This window comes from Symphalangus syndactylus, chromosome 23 (assembly GCF_028878055.3).
Source record: "Symphalangus syndactylus isolate Jambi chromosome 23, NHGRI_mSymSyn1-v2.1_pri, whole genome shotgun sequence".
NCBI classification, from domain to species: domain Eukaryota; kingdom Metazoa; phylum Chordata; class Mammalia; order Primates; family Hylobatidae; genus Symphalangus; species Symphalangus syndactylus.
In genome coordinates, this window is record NC_072445.2 from 48,488,977 (window position 1) to 48,504,614 (window position 15,638).

Sequence of the window (15,638 nt, forward strand, 5' to 3'; positions counted from 1 at the left end):
CAGAGCACTTTTCTTTTCTTTCTTTTTCTTTTTTTTTTTTTTTTTTTTTTTTGAGACAGAGTCTTACTCTCCCTCCTTGGTTCAAGCAATTCTCTTGCCTCAGCCTTCCGAGTAGCTGGGATTACAGGCACATATCACCATGCCCGGCTAATTTTTTTGTCTTTTTAGTGGAGACAGGGTTTCACCAAGGTGGCAAGGCTGGTCTCACACTCCTGAACTCAGGTGATCTGCCCGCCTCGGCCTTCCAAAGTGCTGGGATTACAGGCATGAGCCTCAGAGCACTTTTCTAAAGCCAAAAAGTGAACTCCGGAGTTGCAAGCCACCATAGAGCTTCAAGGTGTGTCTCTGAGCAGACACACTTGCCTAAGCTATCCCCATGGTACTGCCAGAGGCCAAGATGCACCCAGCCTCCACTGAATGATGCTGCTCACAGCAGGACTGCTGACTCCTGGGTGATCCTCAGCAGGAACTCAAATCAAAGGCTCCCATCCCAGGATCTTAAGGTGAAACCCTTAAAGGCCTCCATTGCATGCCCAAACAGAACCTTAAGACAAACACAAAGAGAAGGCAGCTTTGAGAAATGAAAGAAGGAAAAAGTACCTGAGTCTGTGAACTTGCTGTCATTCATCAGGAATAAATTAGAGGTAGACACTACGGCCTGGGAGAGAGAGAGGACTCAGCTTCATTGCAGACACTGTCTTCAGAGGACCAGTTCCTTTAAATTAAGGAGTTAATTTACCAAGTTAAATGTTTTAAAACCTACTTACATCCTAGAGAAAGGAAATTGAAGCTGAATAATTGAATCCACCTGGTCATTAAAACACATCACACTTTTCTTAATTGACTACATTTTCATGGTCTAGCTAAATATTTAGGAGTGCTATAAACCCACAGCCTCACAACATGATAGTAAAGCAGGCTTTTCATAAGGCTCCATGAAATATCCTATTTAGGGGCGGAAATTCTGCTGGCAAAATACCTGAAAACAGTTTCAAAGAGTGATGTACCATCCCTAAACCACAGAGACATGGCCTGTGATAGTTAGGCTTACCCTATAAGGGGTTCGGGAAAACAGCTGTTTCGAGAATCATGAAAGGAACTGGGGCAAATTAGAGAAGAAGAAAAAAAAAATGCATGAGGAAAGGATTAGAAATGAAATTATTATTTTTAAAAAGTCCAGTGTCCATCTCCTAGGATCCCAGGTTAGTATGACCCAAAGTGAGCCTCTTTTGCTGACCCTGTCCTTTTTCTCAATGCATGGGGACCAGATCTTTAGAGCCAGCAGGACCTCAGGAGGTGGCTGTGTCTATTCAGCCAAGCGGTGACTCACTGAGTAAGCGGAGGAAGGGTTTAATTGCCATGGATCTCTGACCTAAGCCAGATGACTACGGGCGGAACTGGGCAGATGGACTAGTCCCAACTGCCCTCATCTTACTCCATGCAGATGAATTGCCCTTTGGGTGCCCAAGTGAGAAAATGTAAACCTCCAAACCAATGGGGTTACCTGCATTTTTCATAAATGATATTGGACAAGGTCTACCATATATTATAATACACCTCACAGTCTTCCTGGAGAAACCTAAAACTACACAATCAGGGTCACTTTTAATAAGGTTCTCCAATATAGATTCTCACTAGAGTACTAATTGACTTACAATTCCACCTTTTCTTGCAGGAGAACAACAGCCCTTAGATGCCAATCTGAAACCCAATTTCAATTGTCTAGTAGGTGTTTTTTTTTAATCTGCAATTATTAAAGAATTTGAATGGGATTAAATCCACTCCAAATACTGATTTTACCTGTCTGTCTATAATTTGTGTAGTCATGTGACAGTGACTATAAATTAGATTGAAAGCTTTCATTCCATTCTCAACCTGAAAAGCACCACCTTCTTGTGTGCCCTCAAAGTTATATTTGTTTGTTTTATTGTTTTTACAGAAGTTCTCACTTCATGCATTTAATTATCAGTGCCAGGGGATGCCAATGTCATCTGGAATAAGAGTCATTCTCTGGCTCTCAGAATACTTTCAGAGTGACAGATTCTACAAATCTGTAACACCACTAGTGTATACCTAATGAAAACTTACCAGCTTCAGCACACCAAAGCTGTGATTTCCTGTACAAAACATATTGAAACAGAGCCCTCTGTCGTCGCCTGCTATTGCTGGGACAGATCTTGAACCCGTGTATCTCCATGGGGACTCTCATTGCGCTGAGCTCTATAAGAAAATTCAAAAAATTCACCACCTCATTTTCAAGGTGTGAATATGTCCCATCATTATCCATTAGGTATTGTGCACTAGCAGGGCACCTTGTGCCAACTGTGACAGCATTTTCATCACAATTCTGGACATAACTAGAGCTACCACCACCCCACCCCCTCAAGGGAAAGAAAAGACTACAGGTGTCAACATGTGCTGAAAATGTTATTAGAATTCTGCCTTCCATCTATCACTTACCTACAGGTAGGAAACAACCTCTGTAGTGCTACAAATGAGCTTTGTAGAAAAGAAAATTTTACTTTTATACACAAAAAAGACCAAAGCTTAAGCATCGTCCTTCTACAAGCTTGTATGCCCATGAGATTAGCAGAACCATATCTATTAGAATAAAATGAGTAACTCATCTATCCAAAAAAAAAAAAAGTTAAAAATTAGTCTGGCCACACCTGTAATCTCAGCACTTTGGGAGTCCGAGACAGGAGGATCACGAGGTTAGCACATCGAGACCATCCTGGCTAACACAGTGAAACCCCCCTCTACTAAAAATACAAAAAAAAAAAAAAAAAAAAAATAGCCTGGCGTGCTGGCTGGTGCCTGTAGTCCCAGCTACTCAGGAGGCTGAGGCAGGAGAATGGCGTGAACAGGAGAGGCAGAGCTTGCAGTGAGTTGAGATTGCGCCACTGCACTCCAGCCTGGACGACAGAGCGAGACTCCATCTCAAAAAAAAAAAAAAAATTAGCCAGGCATTGGCATTGTGCATGTCTATGTGGGAGGCTGAGGTGGGAGGATTGCTTGAGCCAGTGTGGTTGAGGCTGCAGTGAGCCATGATGGTGCCACTGCACTCCAGCCTGAGTGACTAAGTGACAAGACCCTGTCTCATAAAGAAAGAAGTAAAATGTGACTAATATTAACCAATATAATTAAGACACTTAATATTACAATTATTTCTCCTACTTTTCAGCTTAGCCAACATAATTTTGACTAATAACAATCAAATAAAAAATGTAGAGAGGATTCAGCAAGGACAAATGACCATCTGACACTCACATGCATTGAACGCAGCTGACTTTCTTTCTATCTCATTCTGCAATATTTTCTGATCTCAGTTCTCAATCAGCTAGTTAAAAGAATTTTATCAATCTGTAAGCATTTTACCCTTTGAAAACATGTAACCTAATAAAATTCATGGTGATATATATATACACACACACACACACATATACATATAAACTGATAGGTGTTCAAAATGTAATCAACATTGACACATCGATGTCAAAAATTAAACAATCAATAGTCATCATATACTATTATTAGCTTGGTGCAAAAGTAATTTTGGTTTTTGCCATTAATGGTAAAGCCGCAATTACTTTTGTACCAACCTATACTAAAATAGAATCGTATTATTTTTACCTTATACTTCCATATAAATAAGGGGTAAATCCGCTAGAACGCTACTGTTCTCATTCATCAAGGACACTACAAGATAAACTGGAAGAGAAAATGACAGATATTATTTGTATTTATATATGTATGCTAGTGTGTACCTTTCTCATCTTCTAAAGAAATTAAATTGTTATTCTCATTTTAAAAATTATCTTCTTTAAAGTATTTGTTGCCATTTTCTCCATGGCTCACTTACAAGCTAACTGAAGTGGGGGAAGTGAAAAATCAGTCACACACAAAATAAGAAAGAAGCAGAAATATCCATCAATATGGAAGATATTTAAAGCACATAGAACTAGTTTATGCAACCCTACACAAACAAAAACATTTGAAAACATGGACGAAATGTATAATTTTCCAAAAATTAAAATTTACTCTAGAAGTGATAAAATATCGGAGTTCCAATACACGTAAAAGAAATAGAGGAATTGCTCAAAGAGCTAGCCCTCCCCCCTTAGAAAAAGCACCAGATCCATATGGTTTCTTGGTGGGGGGAGTATTTTCTTGTTTTATTTGTTTGGCTGCTATAACAGAATACCACAGACTGAGTGGCTTATAAACAGCACAAATTTATTTCCCACAGTTCTGGGGGCTGAGAAACCCACAATCGAGGCAATGACAGATTTGGTGTCTGGTGAGGGCCCACTTCCGGGTTCCTAGACAACCATCTTTTCCCTGTGTCTTTACAGATAGTTTTGGGAGGAAAAGCACACTCTCTGGAGTCTCCAAGGGCATGAATTCCATTCATAAGGGCTTTGCTCTCATAACCTAATTACTTACCAAATGCCCCACCTCCTAATACCATCACATTGGGAGTTAGTAATTCAACATAATAATTTTGCAAGGGCATACTCATTCAGTCTACAGCATTTACCCAATTTTTAATGCAGCTGATTCTAATGCTACTTAATCTGTTTCATAGTATGGAAGGGAAGAAAGGCTTGTATAACACAGTTATTAAAACCCAATAAAGATGACACAACAATGGAATTTTTAGACCAGTCTTACTGTGAACATTATGTCTTCAGTGAGCGAAGGTAGTTATTTTAGAGACAGCAGACTTTAGAAGAATTTGATCCAGTTGGAAGGCAGGCCCTGAAAGAATGCCACCCCAAAATTACAAAACTTCAGGTCCATTAATTACTCATGGATTGAATCTCATGAGTGGGAGCACAATAGCAGGAATCCCAAGAGCTGTTTTACAAAATACGGATTGCAGATGACTGGCTTAGAAATCACCTGAAATGCATGTTACAAATGCAGATTCAGGAAACACACCTGGACTTGCTGAATCAGAATCACTCAGTGTTGAGGCCAAGAAATTTAACGTTTAATAGGTACCTCAACTGCTTCTTCTGACCAGTGAAATTTAAAAATAATTATGGTGCCTAATAGTGGTTCTTTCCATGATTCCTACCACGTACAATAACAACATTACTTGCAATGCTAACTTTCTCAAGTGAGGTATTTGAATTATCAATTAACCAAGATAATGTTATTTTTATTTGGCCAGAATGTGTTGGTCTGTGTATCATTATGATTCTATCCTATATTTTATGATGTTTATTGTTTAATGAAAGGTTATAAGAACTTAAAATACTATTTAATATACTTACTTCCTTTAGAAACCACCTTCAGTAGCCTCTTTCAGGTTATGTCATTTTCATTATAATATAATACGAACTGACCATTCATTCAATCAATAACAACAAATGTTTACATAGTGCCTATTATGTAATTTACCCTATACTAGTTACTGTTTAAAATAATGTATTGTTTCTTCATTCATCAGTCTATTTTTCTTTATACAGTTTTAAGAATTTTAATAACAATCCCACCCTCTTAAATTATAACAAAATAATCCTTTAGTTGGTTTTAATATCTTGCCTCACATCAGTGTTAGCTACACTAGTTATAGCTAATTTGCTAGACAGATGCAGGCAACAACCTCAAGGTCATTTTGTTTAAATAAAGATTTTCTGGATTTGCTGTTGGGTAGATTACACTCAATCGAGTTGTAATTGTATAAAAAAGGCATTTTACAGGCCAGTTTTTATAGGCAAAAATCATACTTGGCTATGGAAGTAATTCCTTCTTTTTGCTCATGCCATTTATTTCTCTCACCATTTTTCATAAGAAAGTATAGTTCTTATTGTGGAGACTTTTTCATTCATTCCCTCAGTCATTCAAAGTTACCAAATACTAGTTACTTTTGAGTGCTAGGAAAGAGTAGAGAATAAAATTAAGTTTCTGCCTTTACCTCAAGTAACTTACACTGTTTTTAATTGTTTCATTCATATATTAGTAATTTTGGTTATTGATATAACGAGTAAAAGTAGTAAATCTGTTAATATTGTTTAGAATATTAATATTTATTGCTAAGGCAGTTGGTGATGACTATCTAACCTTTATCATGGTAACAGTAAATTGAGAGTAGTAAAGAGAAGGCTTTTTCTCATTCCTTTCACTTTGGGTAAGAAATATAATTTCTGGATTTGATCTTACTGTGAATTATGGGTGCTCTTTAGAGGGTGTCTTTCATTATTTTATCACTCACCAACTTCTGAAAATCCCCACCCCATCATTCCATGCAGGATCAATATATCACAGCTGTCACCGAATCCAGCTGTTGGTTTCTTTAGAACACTATGCAAATTTTAATGACATCTTTAAGAGAGTGTTTTAAAAAACAAACGCCTGCTTCAAATTTCCCTGTAGCTCTTAAAAACATTACCATTTTCAAATTCAAAGCTTTGTACAGTAAAACCTAATTTTAAAGAAACAATAACATGTTTACCAAAGTTAGAGAAAAATAACACAGGTACAAACTAGACTGTCTTCCAATTATATTATGCTGATTCTGATCATGGAATAACTGATCAGAACCTTGTCAATTTTAATTCTACTCTTTCTTCAGGCTCCTGATTAAGCCTCCTTCCTCAGTAACTCCAGCTGACATCCCCCTGCATAGTAGAACTTTACCCTTTGGCTATATTTAACACATTATTTAATTAATGTTTTATATTGCTTTCCCAGATTTAAGAATTATCAAAAGTGTATTACCGAAAAGCACTATATACAGTACTATATAGAGAGTAATACAAAGTACTGTATATAATCTATTAGATATATGAAATCTTTTCATATAGCTACACATACTAATAATCATGATGATACCCATCAAAATATCAATAGTGGTCACATCTGAATTGTGTGGTTCAAGGTATGTGTGTGTCTTCTAATGCTTTATAAAATGAATATATTTCTCTTTTTGAAAGTAGTATGAAGTATTTTTATTGATGACTAACACAACATTATATCCCACTTGTGGACGGGATGCATAATATATGCATTTATAGCTTTGCAACATTTTGCAATGATAGAAACACAGAGGACATAGATGCTGTCAGTAAGAAGTCTGAGTTGTCTAGAATGGAATGGAGCAGAAACAAATCATTTTATTATTATCTATGTCCAAACTGGCCAAACAGTAACCTCATCAGCACCTCACTATGAAATCTGCCATTTTAAGACATTAAACTGGTGGTTTTCGCCTGGGAGAAGCACTGCCCGCTCCTCCAGGGGTAGTTTTGAAATGTTTTAGATCATGTTTTTGTATCGTCTTATAACAAGGTAAGGCAAAATGGTGTTTAGTGAGTGCTGGCCAGGAATGCTAAATGTCCTACCACTTTTAGCACCTATCTACAGAAATAATTGTCTCCCTCAAAATCCCAGTAGTCTACTTTTGAGAAAGCTGGTTGGATTAGCCATTTATTTATTCCCTATTCATAAAAAAAATCACATAAATAAAAAATCAAGACTTTAGGATTTCATATCACACCATGTGCCCCAAAGAGTGTGTGGCAAATTAAAGATGGCCTCAAGTTTTTCACACTCTTCTCATCAAGGGGAGTATTCCCTCTGGCAGCTTTGACCAGACATGGCCCATTCCTGGGCCTAATCTTAAAGTGAATGGGTACTTCTGTCCTGATCTCTCAAAGTCCAGCCAGCAGGGAAAAGGAAGACTACTTTGAGAACGCCTTGCCATGAGAAGCCCAAATCACAATGAGAGGCCTTGGAAAATGAGACACCATGTGGACAAAGATGACCAAGGAATACGGAGGTGCCAAATATGTGAGTGAAGAAGCCATCACAGAAGTGGAGCCTCCAATTGATCTGCAACTCCAGATGAAGCCACGCAGAACAGAGATCACAGTGACTCCTTCCTAAATTCCTGACCTATCCAACATTGTGGGCAAAATAAAATGGCTGTTTTAAGCCCCTAAACTGTGTCTTTTTATCTTGAGTCCAGCTCCTTTGCTTCCCAGAAATTCAAAATGGAGAACCTGTTAGATTTTAATGTGTTTCTAGGGAACATGTGAAACAGTATTTTCCTTGCAACAAACAAACCTTAAATCTCCAAGAGGATACTAGCAACTATGTCAAGTATTGTCTTCGCTGTTAAAAGAGATCCTATTTTTGATGCAGTAAACATCTATAATTACCTACCAAACTCTAGCTAAACTAAAATGGACATTAATATGTTTTGGATGTTTGTCCCCTTCCAGTCTCACGTTGAAATGTGACTTCCAGTGATGGAGAAGGAGCCTGGTGGGAGGTGACTGAGTCATGGGAGAAGATCCTTCATGAATGGCTTGGTGCCATCCCCTTGGCGATGAGTGAGTTTCGCTTAGTTAGTTCACATGAAATCTAGTTGTTTAAAAGTGTCTGAGGGGCTGGGTGCGGTGGCTGAAGCAAGAGAATTGCTTGAACCTGGGAGGTGGAGGTTGCAGTGAGCAGAGGTCACGCCACTGCACTCCAGCCTGGGAGACAAAGCAAGACTCCAACTCAAAAAAAAAAAAAATCAAAAATTGAATTAAATTAAAAATTAAACAAATAAAAGTGTCTGGGACCTCCCCCTTCTTTCTCTCATGCTCCTGCTCTCATTATGTGACACACCTGCTCCCCCATCACCTTCTACCATGATTGTAAGCTTCCTGAGCCCCTCACCAGAAGCAGATGCTGGCACCATGCTTCCCGTACTGTCAGCCGAACCATGAGCCAAAATATAACTTTTTTCTTTATAAATTACTCAGTATCGGGTATTTATAGAAAAAAAAGCCAGAGTAATACAGACGTCAAATAACCATCACACTGATTGTGTTTCCATTATGATATTAATTAATTTAATTTAATTATATGACATAAAATTATAGTATACATGTCTCTGCGACTGAACTGAAAACTCCTTAAGGACAAGAATGGTGTCTGCTGCATTTTTTATGTTCTGCTATAAAACACAGTGCTATGCATATGGTATGTGTTCCACAAACATTTGTGAATGTTTACAGTGTAGTCTATCATTCGAAATTAGTTCTTTCAGTTAAACTCAGCATCACTTCCTTCCAGCCTTATGTTTTAAAGCCCTCATACTGGCAGGGCGCGGTGGCTCATGTCTGTAATCCCAGCACTTTGGGAGGCCGAGGCAGGTGGATCACTTGAGGTCGGGAGTTCAAGACCAGCCTGACCAACATGGAGAAACCCTGTATCTACTAAAAATACAAAATTATCCAGGCATAGTGGCGCATGCCTGTAATCCTAGCTACTCGGAAGGCTGAGGCAGGAGAATCATTTGAACCTGGGAGGCGGAGGTTGCGGTGAGCCGTTATCACGCCATTGCACTCCAGCCTGCACAACAAAAGCGAAACGCTATCTCAAAAAAAAAAAAACAAAAATTAAATAAATAAAATAAAGCCCTCATGCTCTTGACATAATTTCATGTTTTCCATAGAATCCTAATCCATGAAAGACTGATAGTATGTCATCTAGCCAAATGTCATTATTTTACAGATAAAGAAAGACATAAGTGACTTGCTCAAATTAATGAAGTTATTTAGTGCATAGTAAAGCCATTGGCAACTTTAAATTATTTCCTTTAACTGATAACTAGCAGGTGGGCCTAGTCAGCCAAACAGTGTTGGAACTCCTGTGCATGGAAGGCCTAACATGTAAGAAGCAGGCAAAATATATACATATATATCGCTGCAGAGATTGAAGAGAAACTTCACTTACGTCCTAATCTGTCTTGAGCAGGAGCTAATGTAGACCACTATCACTCACAAAATTTGAAGAAAAAAGATGCCAGAAGACATCAATGTGAAGGGGCTAGATGACTATAAGAGGCAATAAAGATTTCTTTTTCTAATTAGTTTTACAGAGTAAATCATAAAATCAGATATCTCTGCTCTGAGACTCTTCATTAACAGCTGTTTATTGTATTGTGAATTATTACAAGATAATGTATGCAAGATGCTAGCTTGATAGTTGTGCTTCCACTTCTTAAATAAACTCAACTGTCAAAAATCGGGAGCAAATCAGGGCAGGAAAGGCTGTCACTAGATGTAGGAGAACAAACCTATCTTACATTTCTGTTTTATATATATATATGTATATTTTCAGTAAAAACAGATTAGGAATGTTTAAAATACTAACCAGTGAAAGTGCAGGGATAGATGGTGTATATGCTTTCTTGAAAATCACAGGAAAACTCAAACTAGGTTTTTAACCACAAATTATACTCAGAAATATCTGTGACGTCGTTATTACAGGACAAGGTCAGAGCATACTTCTCTCCATGCAGAAGCCAAAATGGACTTGTAGAGTTGTTCCTAAAAACACTGAATGATAGGGCTTTAGCACAATAAAGGATAGTCTCATTTTATTAATCTGCACCACTACACATAACAGAAAAGCAAAAGGAATTGTTGGGCTCTATGTGGATCCTTGGGTAAGGGAGCCTCTTCATAACTATTTTTTTATTTTATTTTATTATTTTATTTTATGGGACACATGTGTAGGATATGCAGGTTTGTTACATAGGTAAATGTGTGCCATGGTGGTTCGCTGCACTTATCAACCCATCACCTAGGTATTAAACCTAGCATCTTCATGACTTTAACTAAGGTATAGGACCCAGCCTTTGGAGATGCTGCTATGGAGAATAAATCCCAATGTCTCTGCTCGTAGATTCCTGGTAGGAATCATCATTTATTGAGCATCTACTGTGTTCCAGGCACTGCAGAACATTCTCCTTAATCCTTATCACAATCCCACAAGCAGGTATTGCTTCTACTTTTAAACATAAAGAGGGAAGCGAGGACAAGATGACCAACTAGAAACAGTGGCGATCAGAGATTTCCATCGAAAAGAACCATAATTAGTGTGGGAATCCTTCACTGTCACTGGCAACAAAGGTATGCAGGTTCTCTCGTCAGAACTGACTAGGTGGCTGACGTGATCCACAGAGAGGAAGGAAGAGCAGTGTGGTGCGGTGGCCCACTTCAGAGCCACACAAGGCAGGGGAGCCCCTACCCCACAGCCAAGGGAGGCAGTGAGTGAGCATGCTACCTAGCCAGGGAAACCATGCTTTCTCCATGGAACCATGCAACCCATGGATCGGAAGATCCCACTCGCAAACCCATGCCACCAGGGCCTAGGGTCTCAACCTTGGAGCTGCACAGATTCTCAACAGCCTCTCAGCTGGAATATGCCTAAGCCTGCCAAGCTCCCGGGGGAGGGGAAACCGTCACCACAGCTATGGCTGCCTGAGCTCCTTGGCGGATGGACAACAGCCAGCGCTGGGACTCATAACTGCCTAACACGCTAAGCTCCCTGGGCAGGGGAAGGGCGGCATCCATCTCCATAGCTCCAGGCCGCAATTTTTCCCTGCTGGAGCCAGGGAGGCTGGATGGCTTGGTCCCCGAGAGGTGTCCCCCATAGCCCAACACACTGACTGTGGCAGACTATGGCCACAGTATCTGTTCAGGCCTGACTCTGACACATCCTTCCTCACTGGGTGGGGCTTCCCTGCGGGAACTCCAATAACTCCAGCTAGAGGCTCAGGGACAGAACCCGGATCTCCCTGGGCCTGAGACCCTAGTGGGAGGAGTGGCCACAGTCTCCGTGGACCAGCAGACTTAGCCTTTCCTCCTGGTAGTTCTGAGGAATTCGGGCAGCCCAGAAGAGTGGATTTCCCCCCAGTGAAGCACACCCCTTCCACCAAGGGACAAAGTGCTTCATTAAAATGGGTCCTGTTCCCCATGCCACCCAACTGGGTGAGACACTCAAACAGGGGTTGTCAGACACCCTATACACAAGCAATCCTTCTGGCATCAGGTTCGTGCCCCTCGAGGTCAGAGATGCCAGAAGAAGGAGCAGGCACCCATCTTTGCTGCTCTCCAGCCTCCTTGAGAGATATCTCCAGGCATGGGAGCGAACTGGATGAATAGGACCCTGAAGTAAACTCCCAGCAAACCGCAGCAGTCCTACAGACGGGGGACCTGATCATTGAAAGACAAACACACAAAGAGAAAACAACAGCATCAACAAAAATAAGTCCCCACAAAAACCCCATCCAAGGGTCAGCAGCCTCAAAGATTGAAACTAGACAAACTCACAAAGATGAGAAAGAATCAACAACAACAGAAAAACACTGAAAACCCCAAAGGCCCGAGTGCCTCTTCTCCTCCAAATGATCGCAACGCCTCTCCAGCAAGGGCGCAGAACAGGATGAGGATGAAATGGATAACTTGACAGAAGTAGGTTTCAAAAGATGGGTAGTAAAAAATTCTGCTGAGCTAAAGGAACATGTTCTAACCCAATGCAAAGAAGCTAAGAACCTTGATAAAAGGTTAGAGGAGGTGCTAACTAGAATAACGAGTTTAGAGAGGAACATAAATGACCTGATGGAGCTGAAAAACACAGCACAAGAACTTCATGAAGCATACACAAGTGTCAATAGTCAAATCGACCAAGCAGAAGAAAATATATCAGACTTTGAAGGCCACCTTGCTCAAATAAAGCACGGAGACAAGATTAGAGAAAAAAGAATGAAAAGGAACAAATAAAGCCTTCAAGAAATATGGGACTTTATAAAAAGACCAAACCTATGATTGACTGGAGTACCTGAAGGAGATGAGGGGAATGGAACCAAGTTGGAAAACACACTTCAGGATATTATCCAGCAGAACTTCCCCAAGCTAACAACACAGGCCAACATGCAAATTCAGGAAATACAGAGAACACCACAAAGATATTCCTCGAGAAGAGCAACCCCAAGACACTTGATCATCAGGTTCTCCAAGGTCAAAATGAAGGAAAAAATGTTAAGGGCAGCCAGAGAGAAAGGCCAGGTGACCTACAAAGGGAAACCCATTAGACTAACAGCAGGCATCTCAGCAGAAACTTTACAAGCCAGAAGAGATTGGGGGCCAATACGGAACATTCTTAAAGAAAAGAATTTTCAACCCAGAATTTCATATCCAGCCAAACTAAGCTTCATAAGTGAAGGAGAAATAAAATCCTTTCCAGACAAGCAAATACTGAGGGATTTTGTTACCACCAGGTCTGCCTTGCTCTTGAAAGAAGCACTAAATATGGAAAGGAGAAACTGGTACCAGCCACTGCAAAAACACAGCAAAATTTCAAGACCAATAACACTATGAAGAAACTGCAACAAAAAGTGTGCAAAATAACCAGCTAGCATCATGATGACAGGATCAAATTCACACATAACAATATTAACCTTAAATGTAAATGGGCTAAATGCCCCAATTAAAAGACACGGACTGGCAAATTGGATAGAGTCAAGATCCATCGGTGTGCTGTATTCAGGAGACCCATCTCACATGCAAAGACACACATAGGCTCAAAATAAAGGGATGGAGGAAAATTTACCAAGAAAATGGAAAGCAAAAATAAAGCAGGAGTTGCAATTCTAGTCTCTGACAAAACAGACTTTAAACCAACAAAGATCCAAAAAGACAAAGGGGCATTACATAATGGTAAAGGGAACAATTCAACAAGAAGAGCTAATTACTCTAACTATATATGACCCAAAACAGGAGCACCCAGATTCATAAAGCAAGTTCTTAGAGACCTACAAAGAGACTTAGACTCCCACACAATAATAGCAGCAGACTTTAACACCCCACTGTCAATACTGATAGATCAACAAGACAGAAAATTAACAAGGATATTCAGGACTTGAACTCAGCTCTGAATAAAGTGGACCTAATAGACATCTACAGAATTCTCCACCCCAAACCAACAGAGTATACATTCTTCTCAGTGACACATGGCACTAATTCTAAAATCAACCACATAATTGGAAGTAAAACACTTCTCAGCAAATGCAAAAGAACTGAAATCACAACAGTCTCTCAGACCACAGTGCAATCAAATTAGAACTCAGGATTAAGAAACTCATTCAAAACCACACAATTACATGGATATTGAACAACCTGCTCCTGAATGACTCCTGGGTAAATAATAAAATTCAGGCAGAAATAACAAAGTTCTTTGAAACCAATGAGAACAAGGAGACAATGCACCAGAATCTCTGGGACACAGCTAACACGGTGTTAAGAGGCAAATTTATGGCACTAAATGCTGACATCAGAAAGCTAGAAAGATCTCAAATTGACACCCTAACATTGCAATTAAATGAGCTGGAGAGGCAAGAGCAAACTAATCCAAAAGCTAAAGGAAGACAAGAAAATAACTAAGATCAGAACATAATTGAAGGAGACAGACACACAAAAAACCCTCCAAAAAATCAATGAATCCAAGAGCTGGTTTTTTGAAAAAATTAACAAAAAGATAGACCACTAGCCAGACTAATAAAAAAGAAAAGAGAAGAATCAGATAGGCACAATAAAAAATGATAAAGGGGATATCATCACTGACCCCACAGAAATACAAAGTACCATCACAGAATTCTATAAACACCTCTATGCAAATAAACTAGAAAATCTAGAAGAAATGGATAAATTCCTGGACACATACACCCTCCCAAGCCTAAACCAGGAAGAAGTCAAATTCCTGACTAGACTAATAACAAGTTCTGAAAATGAGACAGTAATCAATAGCCTACCAACCAAAAAAAGCCAAGGACCAGATGGATTCACAGCCGAATTCTACCAGAGGTACAAAGCGGAGTTGGTACCGTTCCTTCTGAAACTATTCCAAACAGTTGAAAAGGAAGGATTCCTCCCTAATTATTTCGTGAAGCCAGCACCATCCTGATACCAAAACCGAGCAGAGACACAGCAAGAAAATAAAACATCAGGTCAATATCCCTGATGAACATTGATGTGAAAATCCTCAATAAAATACTGGCAAAACGAATCTAGCAGCACATCAAAAAACTTATCCACCACAGTCAAGTCAGCTTCATTCATGGGATGCGAGGCTGATTCAACATATGCAAATCAATAAACATAATCCATCACATAAACAGAACCAAAGACAAAAACCACAAGATTGTCTCAATAGATGCAAAAAAGGCCTTTGATAATATTCAACATTCCTTCATGTTAAAAACTCTCAATAAACTAAGTATTGATGGAACATATCTCAAAATATTAAGAGCTATTTATGGCAAAACCACAGCCCAATATCATATTGAATGGCCAAAAGTTGGAAGCATTTCCTTTGAAAACTGGTGCAAGACAAGGATGCCCTCTCTCACCACTTCTATTAACATAGTATTGGAAGTTCTGGCCATGGCAATCAGGCAAGTGAAAGAAATAAAGGGTATTCACATAGAAGAGAGAAAGTCAAACTGTCTCTGTTTGCAGGTGACATGATTATATATTTAGAAAACCCCATCATCTCAGTCAAAAACTCCTTAAGCTGATAAGCAACTTCTGCAAAGTCTCAGGATACAAAATCAACATACAAAAATCACAAGCATTCCTTTACACCAACAATAGACAAGCAGAGAGCCAAATCATGAATGAACTCCTATTCACAATCATTACAAAGAGAATAAAATACCTAGGAATACAGCTTACAAGGGATGTGACGGACCTCTTCAAGGAGAACTAAAAACCACTGCTCAAGAAAATAAGGAGGACACAAACAAATGGAAAAACATTCCATCTTCATAGATAGGAAGAATCAATATCATG

The 15,638-nt window shown here is 39.4% G+C and overlaps 1 long non-coding RNA gene across 1 annotated transcript; it reads right to left on the bottom strand.

Annotated features, from left to right (window-relative positions):
- Positions 1-516: 516 nt before the first annotated feature.
- Positions 517-3,714, bottom strand: LOC129473389 (uncharacterized). Its single transcript, XR_008654246.2, has 3 exons — positions 3,634-3,714; positions 2,089-2,220; positions 517-715 (listed from the first exon to the last, which is right to left on the bottom strand). It is a non-coding gene; the product is annotated as an uncharacterized lncRNA (long non-coding RNA).
- Positions 3,715-15,638: the final 11,924 nt, after the last annotated feature.